This window comes from Plecotus auritus, assembly GCF_963455305.1.
Source record: "Plecotus auritus genome assembly, chromosome: 12".
Taxonomy (NCBI): Eukaryota; Metazoa; Chordata; class Mammalia; order Chiroptera; family Vespertilionidae; genus Plecotus; species Plecotus auritus.
In genome coordinates, this window is record NC_137778.1 from 43,412,393 (window position 1) to 43,418,392 (window position 6,000).

A 6,000-nucleotide genomic window follows, 5' to 3' on the forward strand; every position below is an offset into this window, starting at 1 on the left:
ACGACAGACTGGCCTAAACCACCAGGAACACGTGCTCCCCCCAGCTGGGGCCAGAACCTGAAAACTGGGCGTCTGGGGCTGTGCTCCCTCGGGGGGCTCCTGGGGAGGGTCCTTCCTGCCTCCTCAGCTTCTGGGGGCTCCTGGTGCTCCTTTACTCCTGGCCCCATCCCTTCCATCTCCCCTCGCCTTCCTGTGGCCCCTCCTCCATCTTCAGGTGCCCCCTCCTCCGTCCTAACATAACCCCACACGGTGTTCACCTGGCCCCGCCCCCGCGCACACTTCCAGCCCATCACATGGCCCCGCCCCTGTTCATGTGCACACTTCCGGCCGATCACATGGCCCCGCCCCTGTTCATGTGCACACTTCCAGCCGATCACATGGCCCCGCCCCCGTTCACGTGCGCACTTCCGGCCGATCACGTGGCTCCACCTTGGGAGCGAGAGACAGGGCAGAGGCACAGACACAGGGATGGGTCTCCCCGGGAGCCCTGCAGTGAGAGGTCTAGGCCTCTAGGGGGTCTCCCCTGCCGGGGCACAGGGCTCAGCTGTTCCCAGAACCCGGTCAAGGCCCTAAAGGGAGGGGGAAGGAGGGTCTATTTCCTGGGGCTGCTGCTCCGATGAGACAGTCCGGCCTAAACCCCCAGGAACACGTGCTCCCCAGCTGGGGCCAGAGCCTGGAATCAGGGCGTCTGGGCTGTGCTCCCTCGGGGGCCCCAGGGGAGGGTCCTTCCTGCCTCCTCGGCTTCTGGGGGCTCCTGGCCACATTCCTTCCATCTCAGCCTCCGTCCTCACGTGCCCCCTCCTCCATCCTCAGTGACCTCACTGTGTGCACACGACCGCCTCCAAGTTGGCGGGACCACCCCCTCTTGTTTATGACCACCCCCTCTTGTTCACGTGACCACCCCCTCTTGTTCACGTGACCACCCCTCTTGTTCACGTGCCTACCCTCCCGTGTTCACGTGACCACGCCCTCCTGCTGGCGCAGCCACACCAGGTGTTCCTATGACCTGTTCCCGTAAAGACATTCAAACCGGGAAGGAATTTTTGTGGGTTTATTTGAGCCCAACTGTTGACAATGGCCAGGACCCAGGAGCTCAGAGAGCTGGGAAAATGCCCCTGAGAAGGGCGGGTTTTCGCCTCGTTTTGTACATTCCAACCCAAGGAGGGGGTGTCGGGGGCCACATGAAATCCTCTGGTGATGATCAGGGAGGCGGAGACAGCAAAGGGGGGGGGACCCCTGGGATTGGATGGAAAGTGAGATGATGGACACAGCTGCCTTCACAGGTGGGTGCAGGGGAGTTAACCGTCAGCATGAACAGGTAACGGTAACAAGAGGGGACCCTGGTCTCCGCGGGGGGCACTGGCTGCGCCCTGAGGGGTCGGGAAAAGGGAAGTTACAAGTTTCCCTGACATTTCACAGGGATGTTATCTTAGATCCGTGGTTCTCAACCTTCCCAATGCCGCGGCCCTTCAATACAGCTCCTCATGCTGTGGGGACCCCCAACCATAAAATTATTTTCGTTGCTACTTCATAACTGTCATTTTGCTACTGTTATGAATCGTCATGTAAATATCTGTGTTTTCCGATGGTCTTAGGCGACCCCTGTGAAAGGGTCATTCGACCCCCAAAGGGGTCGCGACCCACAGGTTGAGAACCGCTGTCTTAGATCACAAGGACAGCAGGCTCAGTGAAGACGGAAGTTGGTCTTCGTCCGGGAGGACACTGGCCTAGGACATGACTACCCACCATAGACGGCTTTTAACGAAAGGTTCCTAATGTCAGACCGTCCTTTGTGGCCGCTTTAGGTCTATGAGTTTGCAAACCGCCACGCAGGCCTTCCCCAGCTCAGCAGGTCAGCCTGTGGCCCCTTCCGTCCACAACCACACCACGGTCACGTGACCACCCCTCCATGGCCATACCTCTGTTCATGTGACCACATGTGACCATGGCCACAAACAAGGTCTTGGGGTGGGGCACGTGGGTGCCGTCAGGGGTCCCAGAGGGAGGGCTGGGGTGGGTGGCTCCGGGGACAGTGGGTGTGTGTCGGGGCGGGTGGGGGAGAGACCGCAGAGGCAGGTGGGACTGAGCCAGGAGAGGGGTCAGCTCTTCCCCCCTCCCCCCTCCTGCCCCGCTCCCCCGCCCTGCACACATGCAGACACCCTCTCTCCGTCCTGCCTGCCGTGGCCCCGGCCCTGAAGGTGCCTCCCGGGCCAGTGCCCACGCTAAGTCCTGCCCCGCGACCTGGCCTGGAATGCGGGCTTGCCTCAGTGCCTCGCTGGCCCCTGTCTGCCCTCTCGGGGCCTCAGTGTCCCCACCACAGACATGGGTACCACGGCCACAGGCTGGGAAGGGCCTGGAGGCTCTGGGAGCGGCTGGGCAGGTCAGCTCCAGTGCTGCCCTGGGGCTGTCCCCCACCTTCAGCCCAGGAGCGGCTGAGACAGGAGGGGCTCTCTGTGCCCCAAGAGGACGTTGGGCCTGGAGGCAGGGGTGGGGAGAGGAGGGGCAGGGAGAGGAGGGGCGGGGAGAGGAGGGGCGGGGAGAGGAGGGACTGGGAGGGGAAGGGGTGGGAAGAGGAGGGGGCCGCTGGCTCCCAGGCTGAGCGGCAGCACCTCCAGGAAAGCCTCCCCTGGGGTCTGGCCCTCGGGAAGGCCAGGCTCCCACTGAAGTCAGCCTCCTGGTCCCCATGGGCTCCACACCCCAGCCCTGCCCCCCCCCCGCCCTCCCCGCTTATGCACATGTGTGCACACGCCCACTCGCTCACACTCACCCACACCTGTGCCCTCTCACACTCACACTCACACTGATCAGTCCTTGAAGCCGTTCCTGCCAGGCACCCCTCCCCTTCCCCAACCCAGGCAGCACGGATGAAACAGCCCCTTCCTGGAGGCAGGACCTCCCCTCCCCGCCTCTGTCCTCCCCTCCCCTGTCCTCCTCTCCCCCGTCCTCCCCTCCCCTGTCCTCCCCTTCCCTGTCCTCCCCTCCCTTGCCTTCCCCTCCCCTGCCTTCCTCTCACCTGTCCTCCCCTCCCCTGCCTTCCCCTCCCCTGCCTTCCTCTCCCCTGTCCTCCCCTCCCCTGCCTTCCCCTCCCCTGCCTTCCTCTCCCCTGTCCTCCCCTCCCCTGCCTTCCTCTCCCCTGCCTTCCTCTCCCCTGTCCTCCCCTCCCCTGCCTTCCTCTCCCCTGCCTTCCCTTCCCCTGCCTTCCTCTCCCCTGTCCCCCCGCCCCTCCCCTGCCTTCTCAGCCACCAGGCCCCTCCTGGGCCAAGTTCATTTGTGCAGACTGGAGGTCCCACAGCTTCTAGGCCAGGCATCCCCACCCCCGCCCACCCCACACCCAGCCCCGCCTGCAGAGACGGCCCTTCCTCCCTCCCGTGGCCCAGGGTTACTGGAGGAGACAGACAGGCGGAAAGGCTGGTGTTACAGGGGCTGAGGCCCCATCCTCTGGTGCCTCCAGGGCGCCCACACCCCGGCGGGCAGGGCAAGCAGGGCCCCTGCGGGACAGGGAGACTGGAGCCTGGACCCTCAGGGCTGCAGAAGGGGCTCTGTTTTCTTCTGCGGGAAACTGAGGCCGGGAGGCCCAGGGCCGTCCTGTCTGCCCTGCGGACCTTGCACTGTCCACGCTGGCGACGCGCACCCGGCACGGGCATGGAACAGCGCCCACACGCAGCCACACGGGCACCGCGATGCTGCCCCGAGCTGGCCCGTGAGTGAGCTGCCGGCCGCCCTTATGAACGTTTCCATCCCGATGACCGGTCCACTCCCCCCCCCCCCCCCGCCCCCGATTCTCTTTTCTTATTTCTGTTTCCAGCTGTTTCCCTGTAATTTTATCAAATGTTTTTATTTGCCTTTCGGGGAATATGGGTTTGACATTTCATGAGCCTAGATGAAACATTTATAAAATTGACAAAATTGAAATCTGTCACAGGAAAATGACTGACTTAATTTAAAATGGGATTACTTTATATTTATATAAGGCTCTTATCATTCAAATGATGACCTTCTCATAAAGTCCTTTCATAGAGGACTGCTATGTGACATAGGCTGAGAATATTTTATACGTTCGCTTCGCAGTAAGAGTCACTTCCAGGCCTTGGTGCTAGCATATTGACGTGATTTCCGTATTATGTAAATATTTGCTCCAGAAGTTTCTTAGACTGGGGTATGGAGAGGACAGAGAGAAAGACCTTTGCCTTCATGGATATATCAGCTTATAAAATGAACGTTTTCTTGGGCCTGTCTTAGCTGAAAGACTTTACCCAAAAAGGCGTGAATTGTTCTCTTTAAGAGATCCACAGAGACCCGGTGGGTGTGATAAGCTGGCTAAAACGTGGAGACAAGAAGAGACCTGAGACAGAAGACCGTTGGGAGCAGAGCAGACCTTTAGCGCCACAGACCACACACGGGCTGGGCGGGGAGGGCGCGTGGTAGGTACGAGGTCTCCAGCGGACAGAGTGTGGTCGCTGACGCGATTTCCAAGGCCACTCGAGTTTGCTGTGCTGCCATCTGCACTGAAACCCAGGGTGTGCGCATCTTGATACAATCTAGAACGTTCTGTGGCTATAGTTTAGGGAATGGAGAGGAGGGATGAAGGCGTGGGACTACGTGAAGTGAGAGGGGAGCCACAAGCACAGGAGAGCATTTCATGAAGCCTCAGAAGTAAGACCTGGTGGAAATGGCCCGTTGATTGGAAGCGAGACATGGAGAAAGCAGCCACCTGAAGGGCATCAGGCCCCCAGAAAGCCGGAGCTCTCCAGGGTGCCATGGGCGGGGTGGATTCCACTGGGGAGACGGACTCCAGCAAGGCCGCCAGAGGAGTCGAGAAAGGACCGCTCGCCTAAGGCTGGAGACTCAGGGATAACCAGGCTGGAGACTTAGGATAACTAGGCTGGAGACACAGGGATAACTAGGCTGGAGACTCCGGGATAACTAGGCTGGAGACTCAGGATAACTAGGCTAGAGACTCAGGGATAACCAGGCTGGAGACTCAGGGATAACTAGGCTGCAGACTCAGGATAACTAGGCTGGAGACTCAGGGATAACCAGGCTGGAGACTCGGGATAACTAGGCTGCAGACTCAGGGATAACCAGGCTGGAGGCTCCGGGATAACCAGGCTGGAGACTCAGGATAACTAGGCTGGAGAGTCAGGGATAACCAGGCTGGAGACTCAGGATAACTAGGCTGGAGACTCAGGGATAACCAGGCTGGAGACTCAGGATAACTAGGCTAGAGACTCAGGGATAACTAGGCTGGAGACTCAGGGAAAACTAGGCTGGAGACTCCGGGATAACCAGGCTGGAGACTCGGGATAACTAGGCTGGAGACTCAGGGATAACCAGGCTGGAGACTCGGGATAACTAGGCTGGAGACTCAGGGATAACCAGGCTGGAGACTCAGGATAACTAGGCTGGAGACTCAGGGAAAACTAGGCTGGAGACTCAGGGATAACTAGGCTGGAGACTCGGGATAACTAGGCTGCAGACTCAGGGATAACTAGGCTGGAGACACAGGGATAACTAGGCTGGAGACTCAGGGATAACCAGGCTGGAGACTCAGGGATAACCAGGCTGGAGACTCAGGATAACTAGGCTGGAGACTCGGGATAACTAGGCTGGAGACTCAGGGAAAACTAGGCTGGAGACTCTGAGAAAACTAGGCTGGAGACTCCGGGATAACCAGGCTGGAGACTCGGGATAACTAGGCTGCAGACTCAGGGATAACTAGGCTGGAGACACAGGGATAACTAGGCTGGAGACTCAGGGATAACCAGGCTGGAGACTCAGGGATAACCAGGCTGGAGACTCAGGATAACTAGGCTGGAGACTCGGGATAACTAGGCTGGAGACTCGGGATAACTAGGCTGGAGACTCGGGATAACTAGGCTGGAGACTCAGGGATAACCAGGCTGGAGACTCAGGATAACTAGGCTGGAGACTCAGGGAAAACTAGGCTGGAGACTCAGGGATAACTAGGCTGGAGACTCGGGATAACTAGGCTGCAGACTC